The sequence below is a fragment of the Chelon labrosus genome, assembly GCF_963514085.1.
Source record: "Chelon labrosus genome assembly, chromosome: 2".
In the NCBI taxonomy this organism is placed as follows: domain Eukaryota; kingdom Metazoa; phylum Chordata; class Actinopteri; order Mugiliformes; family Mugilidae; genus Chelon; species Chelon labrosus.
This window is the reverse complement of record NC_140338.1, coordinates 16,849,485-16,862,709: the sequence shown is the minus strand read 5'-3', so window position 1 is coordinate 16,862,709 and position 13,225 is coordinate 16,849,485. Positions and strand designations below refer to the sequence as shown.

At 41.7% G+C, this 13,225-nt stretch overlaps 1 protein-coding gene across 1 annotated transcript in view; it reads right to left on the bottom strand.

Moving 5' to 3' along the window:
* Positions 1-13,225, bottom strand: part of inpp4b (inositol polyphosphate-4-phosphatase type II B) — a 124,125-nt gene that overhangs the window by 68,040 nt on the left and 42,860 nt on the right. The window lies entirely within an intron of this gene.

Below are 13,225 nucleotides of genomic sequence, written 5' to 3'. Positions count from 1 at the left end.
CAATGGTCTGGGGAGACAGAAGAGGAGGAAGGGTGACACACCCCGCTCTGAGGAAGAGAAAATGCAAGGATGTTGATGGAAGCAGAAAAGATGCTTTCAAGGCCGATCCATCTTGGTCGGATGCAAGGAAGAAAAACTAGGCACAGTCAGAGAGAGGAGAGGAAAGAGAAGATGTTGAAGCGATGTGAGAGAATACGGGAGAGGAGGACCGGGAGCAGGCAGAGGGAGGTGGAGGGGATGGTGTCTCTGCAGTGGGACACGGGGAGCTTCAGTTAGTGCTTAATGTCTAACAGCAGTCTCCAAGCAGAGAAAATAACATTGGCTGGTTTATAAATCTAATCATTGTCCCTTGCCAGACACCTGTCTCAGTGTTTACTTCCCTGCTCATCTTCCTGTTTCCTCCCATTCCTCATCAGCCCCTACCCTCCCACCCCCCCCATGCACACACTTTTTCTCTGTGCAACCAGGACCGAAAGCACAAGTATAGCAAAGTCACCCTGACTTTGAACAAACAGTATGTACTGACAGTGGCCCACACACATAATCGAGGAAATGGAGATTAACATGCATCACATTCAGTGATAGTCCTCCCAAGGCAAACCATAGGGGTTACAGTGGCCGTCTACTCTTAAGATTGCTCTGCTGCAATCCACTAATGAAACTCACTATTTGAACAGACAGGGGACTCTGTGAGAATTGCTTTAAGATAATTGACTTACAGTACGCCTTTGAAAGATATATCGTGAGTTCTTTTGATTTACTGCCAAACATAAACTCGGCACCTTCTCAAATACAGCCTTTGTTTGTTATTGTCTGCGCAGAAAACGCACTCTTCTGCAGCTCATTGAAGGGGTCAAGGTAATATGATTTAGCTCGGTCACTGCACTGCAGGTTTACTGTACAAATGCTGGTAAAATCAAGCCCAGTCCTTTAAGCATGCACAGTAACCGAGCTCGAATTAACTTTGACGGTTTTGATGAGCGCGGTGGTTGAAAGAGCAACCCATCTTCTCCTCCCCTGCCCTCCCACATTCCCTCCCCTTCTACCTCTCTTTCCGTCTGTTTGAGCTGGCACGAAACAAATCTGCAGATTGTTCTCTGCCTGCAAGCCCATCTTTTTTTTTTTTTTCTTTTTTTCCCCCCTAATCTAATTGGCCCAGAATCACGTTTATGACAAAACTTAATCAGACGGCTTTGTTCAAGTGACAAAAATAATGTGCTTAAAACGTCTGCTGCAAATTCAGCACCATTCAAAAAAGATTTAATTATTAAGGAAGTACCTTGCATTTAACAGTTTATTTTGAAAGCATCTCTCATTTCTGCAATTTGTTTCAGATTACAGATTTGTGCTAAGAGGCTTTAGAGATACAGTCCCACATCAGCCATCTACATGATGTACATATGCTAATTATGATACGGCAAACACTCACATGATAACCTATGCTGTAAATTACCTGTCTAAAAAGTCTGCTGGTGAGTTTCAAATCTTACTTTTAAACACAGTTTCTAGTTTCCAGTAAAATGAGCACATTCATGTAGAGTTGGAATTCATTTCCGACCGGGAAAATTCACTTGAAAGGTCGGACCGACAACTCTGAAAGTGGAATATTTTGGTACTTGCAGAGTTGTTGATGTTATGAGCCCAGAAACATGTGAGAAGTAAGCCACCCTACTCCACACTTGTCAAATGTTACAGCTGTGTCACTTGGCAAGCTGCATGTCCAGTTCTCACAAGCGCCTAACACCATTATTTTGAGCAAATACTTTCGTAGTCCAGGCTCTGCCTCCCCCTTGTCCCGACTGTTTTTCTCTGTGTCCATAGTGTTTCTTGTTCGTCTGGGCGGGACTCATCTGGCTCATATACTGTACATACACACCTGAGGCTTTTCTACTGTAACAACAACTATTTATTATAAATTTAATCGCTTATACTCTATTTAAACTTACAGACATTTGTCCATGGAATGCCACGTCTCAACAGCATTGACCAGCTTCTTGTCTGTCTGTCTTCCAGGACACCAGCACCTCTATCAACTCCAAACTCATTCAGCTCAACCAGCCAGGTTCTTGTCAAACGTGGGTACTGCAACGTGATTAAGCTACTGGACATCTATCTATCTATCTATCTATCTATCTATCATTATTATTTTTCCCCTTATTATTATAAGTACTGTCGTTAATATGGATATTATTTCCTTCTGTGGTGGTGCCAGATGGTGATGGTTTCTATTTGTTTGGTGAGTGTTTATATTCTGATGTAACAGGCGCAACATTGCCATACAGTGCCTTGTGCAAACAAGCACATCATTTGTTGGTCTCCATAAATAAACGTCTGTACGTTCTGTGGAAGTGGAAGACTGACGAATGGATGACGACAGACAAATAGAGAAGCAAAACTGACCAAGTTAACTCCCTGTGTCTGCTGCAGAGTGACGGTAAGGGAAGGACAACTGCACTTCATTTTTAAAGAACTGAATTCAGCAGCCAGTGAGTGGTGAAAGTTCATCAAAAAAAATAAATAAAAAATCTTCAAAGCAGCAATACTTCTGTGGCCGTCTGGCTATTTTCTCTGTGGGCAGCCACACAGAGGAAAACACCTGACAGCTATAGAAATTAAGCAAAACACCGCCAGCTTTTCCCCTCACAAGGGCTTTTGATTCAGCTGCGCAAAACTAAAAATACAGCCAGCTGAGCCTGGAAGAGGCTATTCTGCTTCTTGCTCTGGATTTTGGAGAGAAGATTGATTTAAGAGGCCTTCAGGACGATTTAAAGCTGTATGTTGCCCGTGGAGTGGGAGTGGTCAGAGAAAACTAATTGATCCTACTCAGGCAAGAAGAACACTATAGCCTTGACGTGTAGCAGTGGAACTGTAGATGGGATTCTTGACCTATATAAAGCTGGACGGGCGCACTAAATATAGCACTGGCTAGTTTTCACTGAGGACAGATGTTAGGACATGAGGCATTAATGACAGGGAATGCCAGCTTCAGAAGTAATAGTGCTGGTCCTGATTTCTACCGGAGATGAATGACACCATGACGTGACTCAATATTCATTGCACAATTTGCAACAGGAGAAATGACTCAGTCAATAAGACGACACTGCAGGCGTTGTTCATGGAGCAGGTCAGAATCACCAGGGGACCCCATAGTGAGCACACTCTCTCTGGCTTGTCTGGAACACTTGAAGTAAAAACTGCCCTGATTTCTGTTTGATGAAAGAGTCTCCACCACAAAAAATATATATTCAGTTCGACTCGAAAATGAATGGAAAACACCCTGTGAATCCATTTAAGTTTCATTAAAAAATCTGGTCTGTACAGAGATTAATTTTTATCTCGGTGGCATGCTTAGGACTTTTTATCCCTAAGAGACCGAGGACGCATCAAGTTTTGAATCAAAACAAGCGGATTTAACTGAAAAAACAAAGAAACAGTGTGATCAATGCGATCAGCGTGTAGGTTTACGCAATGTATAAAGAGCTGTTTGTCTGCTGCAGCACATCTGTAGAAGCTATGTCAGCGGATGGCGCACACTTGCACTCAATCTGTGAGTTTTAAAGCGTCCCATTTGTTCCAGTTCCATCACACAAGCCACTGTATTCTTCCATGACGAGAACTGTCTTCACACTACATTGACTTTTATGTTAGTGCTTAAACAATGACAAAAACCACCGGGGTAGGCCATTTTCAAAAGAAGAAAGGTGGAAAAAATATCCAGAAAGAATTTTGTTTCTTCTTCAAACAATTGCATCCATCTAAATGTCTATACATGTCATGTTGGACAGGGAGACAGAGTGTGGAATCTGTCGCTAAAGAGATCCTGAAGGAGGAAATCCCTGGTTTTACATTAACAGACAGATGATTATTTTAGTGAGGAGAAGAAATAAAAAAATGAAACATGAAACACTGTTTGGTAATGGTCGAGGGTAAATACTTTGTTTCTGTACATTACATCTGTTAGCAGCAGCAGCAGCTTTATATCAAACTCTAAATATCTGACTTTAAAAAAAAAGGGATGGAATAGGGTCCTCTTAGTGACCTTAGTGACTCCTTGACAAAGTTTTCAAGTTAAAGACTCTAGACACAAGACTGTGCTATTTCGGTGTGTATTACATTTTAAGAACAGAAAGCACTGGAGCAACTTCGATTTGTGGCACATCACTTTCACCAGCAGCCAGTGTCGACTTCCATTTGAAATGATTTGTAGTCTATTGTAGTCTATTGTAGTCTATTTGTAGTCTATTTGTAGTTTTGACTTCTTGCCGATTGGTAAATGGTCTTGTATTTGCACAGCACTTTGCAGTCACAATGTTCACCGCCCAATAGCAATGTGTGGAAACATCGAATTGTATTAAATGTTTAATTACAGGAAGGAAAGCAAAAATACACCGATCAGCCATAACATTAAAACCGCTGATGGGAGAATAAGAATAATAAGAATAAGAAAACCTTTATTTGTCCCACAATGGGGAAATTGCAGTTTGCAACAGCATGCAGAAATGACAGAGATAGAATAGACGATAGACATATTGCACAGACTGGTGTTATTACACCATAAGGTGTAATAATATTAGGAGTGCTCGTTGTGGAGCCTAACAGCAGCTGGAAGGAAAGACCTTCTGTATCTTTCCTTCACACATCGAGGGTGAAGCAGTCTGACACTGAAGCTGATCCTCAGCTCCGCCAGGCCACCGTGCAGGGGGCGGGACTCATCGTCCAGCATGGAGGACAGTTCATTGACCATCTTGTGACAATTCAGTGTTTTGCTGGGAAACCTTTGGACCTGGCATTCATGCGGATGTTACTTAGACATGTACCGCCCACCTAGACCAGGCCAGGCACCCACACTCCTTAGCAATGACACTCCTTGATGGCAGCAGCCATCCCCAGCAGGATGCAGCCTGACACAGACACACACACAAAAACATTTTAGGAACAACTCAAAAAACATGAAAAACAGCACAAGGTGTTGACCTTGAATCCAAATTCACGAGATCCCAAACTGATCTAGTATCTGTGGGATGATCCACAGAGGTCCCTCAACCCATAGGACCCAAAGGCCCCCACTAACAACTTTCTGTTTCCAGACACCACAGGACACCCTCAGAAGGCCCATGTCGATTCACGGACGAGCCACAACTGTTTTGGAGGCACAAGGGAGACCTACACAACATTAGGAAGGTGGTCATAATGTTATTAAAACAGGTACTGTATTTTCAACATTTCAAGCTTAAAAGAGAAGATAAATATGTAGGAATCATGCCCACTGAAAGAAACTGACTCAGTTCAACCAAAAACTGTATTTGTGATCAACATGTTTACTGAAATCATGTGGATATAATAATATCATGATGGACAGTTTTCTTCTGGTTTTGTGTGTTTGCTGCCATATGTTGTCTTATTTCATGTTTGATGCATTTAGGTGAAATGCTGGCCAGTACATGAGGATGAAAAGTAACTCATTTATCAACTCACTCCTGGACAATGAAACGTGCCCAAAACTAAATGTGACAGTGACATCATCCCTAAATGTTCTGTTGTATTCTGTTGTCAGAGAAACACGATTCTGCACCATTTCCGCATCGACCTTTGGAGGTGAGACCACTCGGAGGCTGGGAGAAAACAGCCTGTCTTTAATAGAACTGTTTTCAACTGGCTAAACCCTACATTTACTTGCTTTAGAGCTTGTTTACATGTGACTTACTTTTTCTCACAAGTTGCAATCTAATGTGAATGTGAATCTTTGAATGTAAACAAAGGGATGCTAATTCACTTTTTGGCCTGTACAACATTATTTTCATTTGTAAGTGTTGCTTGTCTTGTCCTCTATGCTACATTTACACAAAACAGACTGCTTTTATAGCTGCTTTTTTTACACTACAACCCTGACTGAAAGACTTGTAGTCTTCACTTGTGATCTTCTGCAGTTTATGTTACAGATGTCTTCAACAATAACGGTTATTTAATCATGTTTTAATTAAATATAGCACCTGGTGCTACATTGTTATGTGTGTTTAGTTTATTAAACAATACATTTTATTCTTATCTTGCGTGACATACCTTTCTCAACAGTTCATTCATTCATTCATCTTCTGTACCCGCTTATTCCTGTTAAGGGTCGCGGGGTCTGTTGGAGCCTATCCCAGCTGTCACCTTTCTCCACAGTTAACATTCCAAATAACATTAAGTTAATATGTGAATCTTTGAATGTAAACAGAGGATGCTAATTCACTTTTTGGCCTGTACGTGTATTTTCATTTGTAAATGTTGCTTTTCTTGTTATCGATGTTACATTTCCATAAAACAGACTGATTTTATAGCACTGCAACCAAATTATGTTTACTGAAAGGTTTGCAGTCTCTGAGCTTGTGATCCTCTGCAGTTGATTTTATAAATGTGTTCTACGGTAATTATTTAGTCAGGTTATAATTAAATATTGCCCCCGGTGTTATTTTGATGTTCATTAGTTTACTAAATAATACATTTTCTTGTATATCATCTTATCTTATGTGAAATACCTTTCTCACCAGTTACATTCTAAATAACATTAAGCTAATATGTGAATCTTTGAAAGTAAACAGAGGATGCTAATTCACTTTTTGTCCTGTACAACATCATTTTCATTTATAAAAATTTGTTAGCTGCTTTTTTTTTTTTTTTTAATACTACAACCAAATCATGTTGACTGGAGGGTTTGCAGTCTCTGAACTTGTGATCCTAGTTTATTTTATAGTATTTAATGATGTTTTAATTAAATATGGCCCCTGGAGTCATTCTTGTGTGCATTAGTTTATTAAACAATAGGTTTTCTTGTCATGTCATAGTTTAGCTTAGTTTTGATTTGATATTGTCACAAAGTGGTACATTTGGTCACAGTGGATGTTCAGGATTATTTCCTATCCTAATTGACATTTATATATTTTACAACACACGTAATATGCCAACTACAGTTGTACAAATTGAATATCATCTTTGAATTGAAACTGAAATGGTACCAGCGCTTCTAGATGTGTATTTGGTAGGCCAGCTTTTATTCTTTTTCTTGCTGACTGACAGTGTAATGAAGAACAGTTCAGTGACAACATTAAGTTAGAAGGACTTGCTTAGTGTGCTGATTGCCAGTGAAATGACTGCTGTGTGTTTGTGTTTGCAGTTAATCAATACTGGAAGAAAATGGAAAGCATTGGACGAGATCCTTTACAAAAGCCTTGACACGGGCAAAGGGGTGAGAGCCCTTTGACTCATGAAGACACCAGCCCTTTCACAAGCTCGGAGGAGCTTGGATGGAGGGATGAGAGCCCTTCTTCTAGTGGATACACCAGCCCTTTCACGGGATGGGAAGAGCACGGACAGAGGTATGAGAGCCCTTCTTCTCGTGGAGATCCCAGCCCATTCACGAGCGCAGAGGAGCCTGGATGGAGAGAGAGCCCTACTTCTATCGGATCTCTCAGCCCTTCGACGATCTCAGAAGAGTCTGGATTGAGCAGTACCAGCCTTTCTTCTTTTGTATCTGTCACCCCTTTAGCGAGCTCGGAGGAGCTTGGATGGAGCAGTGACAGCCTTTCATCTAGTGAAGACACCAGCTCTGAGGAACAGGGAAGACTCAGGACTGAAGAGAGCAGAAGTCAAGAGCAGGAGGATCAAGAGCAGGAGGAGAAGGAACAACAAGAGTCTGAAATCCAAGAGCTGGAAACAGATGAGTCAGAAAGCCAGCAGACACATGGTATCACAAACCTAGAACGGCAAAGACAGCAAGAACTGGAGGACAAAGACAAGCTGGACAAGTGGAAAAAAAAAAAAAAACAACAGGAGAAGAAGCTGAAGAGACAAGAGAACTGGGACAAGAAGGAGAGAGAAAAACTGCAAAAGAGGGAGAGGAAACGAGAGAAAAGAGTGGAGAAGGAGCTACGAAGACGATTGAAGCATGTGAGAGAAACAGAGATAAGGAAGGAGAAGATACTGAAAAAAATGGAGAAGGAGAGGCAAAGAGAAGGTGGAAACAGAGAAACAAAAGAGGGAGGAGATGAAAAGAGAAAAACGCAAGAAGGAACAAAAAAAGAGGGTGGAGGAGGACACAAAACGGCAAGAGAAAGAATGAGAGCAGGCGAGGAGAAGACACGACCAAGAGGACAATGTTGGCCTTCTCAGCAGAATCCACACTTGGCTGGTCAGGTTACGTAGGAACAGAACCATCATCAGCAGGAGCACCGAGATCAGCTCGCATACAAGTAAGAAATTCCTTCATACAGGGAAGTCATAGTCACTTTTAATTGATTTGTTTTGTGTCTTTAATACGTTTAATTGTCACCTTCCACTGGCTGAGACAGTGAGGAATGATATATTCCATGAAATATTTGTGTATACATGTAAATTCTTTTCTTTCCTTCAGCCACTGCGTTCTGTCTGTATCATTGTCAGTGTTACAACAACAGTCACCTGTGTCTCCAAACTTAACTTTTTTCATATTTCTCATTTCAGATGACACTGTGACAGGAAGAGGCAGAAATAATGAGGCGGTTGCCGAGATTACAACACACATAGAAGAAGGCGCAGGAGATGGAGGACATGGAAAGACGGGAGGGGGACAACGTGAAAAAAGGTGGCACTCAAAACAACAAGACAATGGCACAGATGGTAGTTTGAACAATCCCACTACATCACTATAGAAGAGGGTAACTAGTGTATTTAGGTCGCACACTAGTGTGCGCACAAACTAAAAAAGAGAGCAGAGACAATGGGGGGGGGGGGGGGGGGGTTGTGGCTGAGTGTCTTGACAGAGAGAAGACCTCTTCAGATCTAAACAGACTGGTGGGAGTCCCAGGTATTTTAACCTTATACAGGGGGCTGTTGAGTTAATTTCCCAGATTGTTGACAGTAGCAACAGGGTCGTTCACCCCTTGGCCATCGTGTAAAATGTTTCATCAGTGTTGACTCATGAATAGGTGCAATCTGTCTCGGATGACATCTGAAGACTGGACTGTCCATTAGGTGGTGTCTCAGATCATCTTTCACTCCTTTTTAAACCATCACTCTTTTTCTGTTTGAACTGTACACATTGTTGTCCTCGGTTTGTGGAGGAGTCGTTTTATTCCCCCTACGTACAGGACTGTGCGTTCATCAATCCATCAAAGGCCCCATTCAGACCTTGCATTGACAAACGTCCAGGGCCAAATTTAGATTAAGAAAAGTGAAATATTGGACAAACCACTGCAACCACCTGGAAAACCAAGATAAACCACTTGATAATTCAACAACACACTTCTAACCTCAACGTATCTAACCTGACCACATCTACTCTAACCAAGGGTAAATTAACCTAACCAAGCCTTATGTACTACAACCACATCCAGCCCCACTGAGAAAATAAAAATCCAATTAGGGGAACTTTGACTAAATAATTTAATTTAATCTATAAATACATTTCAGTAACCATCCAGAAACCAGAACCTGCCATGACCTTTAACAAAACCACACCTAACTTGACCTCATCTAAGCAAAGTTAATCAGCCTTACTTTATCTAATTCAACCAAGAACAGCTAACCTAACCCAACCTACCTAGGCTTATTTAATAAAGCCTGACCATAACGAGGCTAGCCTACTCCCATATCTATTAATTTTGCACCAGTCAGGCACAATGAGATCCTCCTTAAAGCTGGATTGATCTTATCCAACTTGTTAAAACTAAACAGATCCACTCCTTACAAGGATCAAGCATTGAAGGCTGTCAACCAGTGAATGTAAGATCCCCCTGCTAAACCTTGGGACAACCTAAGGCAGGTGCAGCCACGACTGCTTGACCTTGACACCACTGTGAGCAAGAACAGTGTGTGTGAACCCTGTGACTTGTGAAATGACAAGGAACACAGGACATGGTGTGACAGGAGATGGAAGTAGAAATAATAACGGTTTAAGAAGAACATAAGCAGGCAAGTATGGAAGGCTGGTTTGCCAATGATCCCCCTGGTAAACCTCGGGACAACCTAAGACAGGCACAGTCACAATTACTTGACCTGGTTGCCACTGTGTGCAGCCACAGAGTGCAACACTATGTCTCCGGTTCTTCCACAAGAGAGACTTGATTGCACGGACAATTAAGCAGATTGATGCAGTTTGAGGAAGTTGTGCTTTGGCCTTAAGTGGTGAATTTCTTCAACACCTGGGACTTGGGGAGACACCCTATCACTGAGCTGTCTTCAGGCGATGGAGCACCATCTTGATAAACACACATGAAGTCTGGACATGAATTTAGGTCCCTAGACAATAAATGGTAGTAGGGGCTGTAAAATATGATACAAGACAAGGTTGGAAGGAAAGGTCAAGGATAGGAAGTGTCGCGGTAAGGGTTAACAGAAAACAGCAGTAATACAGGCTGTTAGTAAGTGTTAAACAACAAATGAATTTCACATCTCATGGTTAAGGTTTGGTTCAGGTTAAGCAGCCTGGAAAGAGCTTAGAAGAACTAGTTAAGTTAATGTCAGGGTTAGGAGAGGTTAAGAATAAAAACAGTCAGCACTCAGGGAACCGAGAACGCAATCACTCAGTCCATCCAAATTTGCTCTGAATTGGCTTTGACTTTGATAAAGGTTGCGTAAACCATTATGGGTGTGCTGTATGCTGACAAAACAATTCACCCCTTCTGCTGTTTGATTTAGCTTCAGGGTTTCAAGTGGTTGCCAGGTGGTTTGCAAGTGAATTGCTAATGTTTTGTTTCGTTATCATACTTCCTGCTCTCTTTCACACACACAAAAAGTAGTTGGGAAAGATTACAGTCCTGCTAAAATGTAATTCTAAAACACTTGAAAATAATGGCCTTCAGTCCTCAGTCACTGTTTGCCAGAAACTCTTCATGGCCTCCACCAACTCTCCCAACAGAGCAGCTCTTGCTTCTCCAATCACATAAGCTGCAGCCCTTCTAGTCTGACAGAACTTTCCTTACGCCGCACCTTCATCCTGTGAAACCGCTAACTTTACCTCATAGACCTCCGTCTTCCATCTCAGTGTGCACCACCAGCACCTGGAGATGTTACTACATAGACAGATTTCTGAGCAGCCACTATCACAATGGACGTTTTTAAAAAATTCACCCAACATCATGTCCTCAGCCTCCTTCAGCATTTAACAGTTGAGTACAGCAGCTCTCCTTCAACCTCTGCTGCCATCAGGCGACAAAAAAACCCCGTTCCTTCTCAGCAATGGATAATTTACCACAACCCTCAAGTTCTCGCCACACTCTCCATCTGGATCCATCTGCTTCCTTCTACTCTGGTGATCCCGTGGTGATCTTCATCCTGCCTGAATTTAGGGGTCAAAGATCATTCTGTTTCTACCTTTTAAAATAAAGCATACTTAAAATAATACCAATAGTCTTTTTTCCTCTTTAAAGTCTCTTCTGATTGAAATACATTGAGTTAAAAATGTGTAAATCTATAATTCTGCTACTACTGCACAAGCTGTAGTCCGTCTGGTCTGATATATCTTCCCCCTCAGAAGAAGAAACTCGTCCCACATGATATCATCGTCTTGATTTTTCTTTAATCCTACACCTGGTTTCTGAAAACTGCTATGGTCTTGACCCAGTTCTCCCACTTGTCAGTTAGTAATTTTTCATTAAACTCACTCAGAAATGGAAAACATACTAAAACTAAAAATACTAAAAGTCTTTATTCCTCTCTAAAGTCTCTCATGGTTGAAGTACATTGAGTTAAAATTGTGTATTTCTATAAACTTCTATAATAAACTATTAGCTTTAGAATTAGCATTCCACTTGTGACTACTTACTAATCTTCCATTAAACTCCCTCAGAAACCAAAAATCTTTAGTTTCGTAATACAACTTAGAAATTTCCTCCAGCTAAAGAATCTGGTATGTTTGGAAATTGATTACTACACTAAGATCAGATTTAATAGCTTGTTAAAGATGGTATTCCTAAAGACATGATCGAGTTCACACATGGGGACCATAGTGAAGGGCCTTACCAGCACCAAAATGGTCCACCACGGGGTTGATCCAGCAGCTGGTGAAGGGGTCTGCTGAGACAGACCAGAAAACCTTGGAGGTGATCATGAACACAACAGGGCCATATGTTTGACACCCCTGCTCTAAAGCAACTCAGACTGCATACTTCGTGTGTCTAGCACTTTGCAGTAATATTTATATACACTTTAATCCAGACTGTGAACATTTTTATATTATCTTTAATTTGCATTTTGTTCCCCTTCACCTTCACTGAAATTGCTCTAAGAAGAGGCACATGTCCGTGAAGCTCCTCAGTCAGTGCTAAAACAAAGACACTTTACTTCTTATCCAAAAAGATTACTCAAGTGGCTGGTGAGAGTCGTCTGCATTAAAATCTTGGGGGTGGGGGCGGTACTAAGAGTTGGCTACATCACTGAATACTGTTTCCAAACAGACTTGGAAACAACATTCAGATCCTATCATTTAATACCCATGACTTTTATTATGTGCCACATAATTTAAGATGGATTGAAAGCCAGATAAACTGTATGTACTTGGTAAAAGCAAGGACTGTCAAAGTCATAGGCCAACATACAGAATCACACACATACACCGATCTTGCCTAACATTATGACCACCTTCCTAATATTGTGTAGGTCTCCCTTGTGCCTCCAAAACAGTTGTGACTCATCAGAGAATGGACATGGGCCTTCTGAGGGTGTCCTGTGGTGTCTGGGAACAGAATGTTGTTAGTGGGGGCCTCTGGGTCCTATGGGTTGAGGGGAGGGGCCTCTGTGGATCAGGCTTGTTCTAGTGTACCCCACAGATACTTGATCAGTTTGGGATCTAGTGAATCTGGAGGCCAGGTCAACAGCTTGTGCTGTTCTTCATGTTTTTTGAGTTGTTCCTAAACCGTTTTTGTGTGTGTGTCTGTGTCAGGCTGCATCCTGCTGGGGAATGTAAAAAACATTCGTATATGCATGAATTGTGATAATTAATATGCGAGTGATCAAAAGGTGCGGTGTTCTTGCTCTCAGGCGAAGGCATTCACATTTCTGACAGTGAGGATGGCTGATGTACATGCAGTCACTGAATAGCTAAGCGCAGATCAATGACAATTGAATGAGCGTGGGCGGAGGAGACGGTTGAGTGGGAGAGGGCAGCTGGTGCACCGACACAGAGCGTACTGTACTATCAGATGATGACCTTCACCACCACTCACTCAATGATTATCACCCCTAAGACAAAAAGGGTCAGCACTGTCGAACA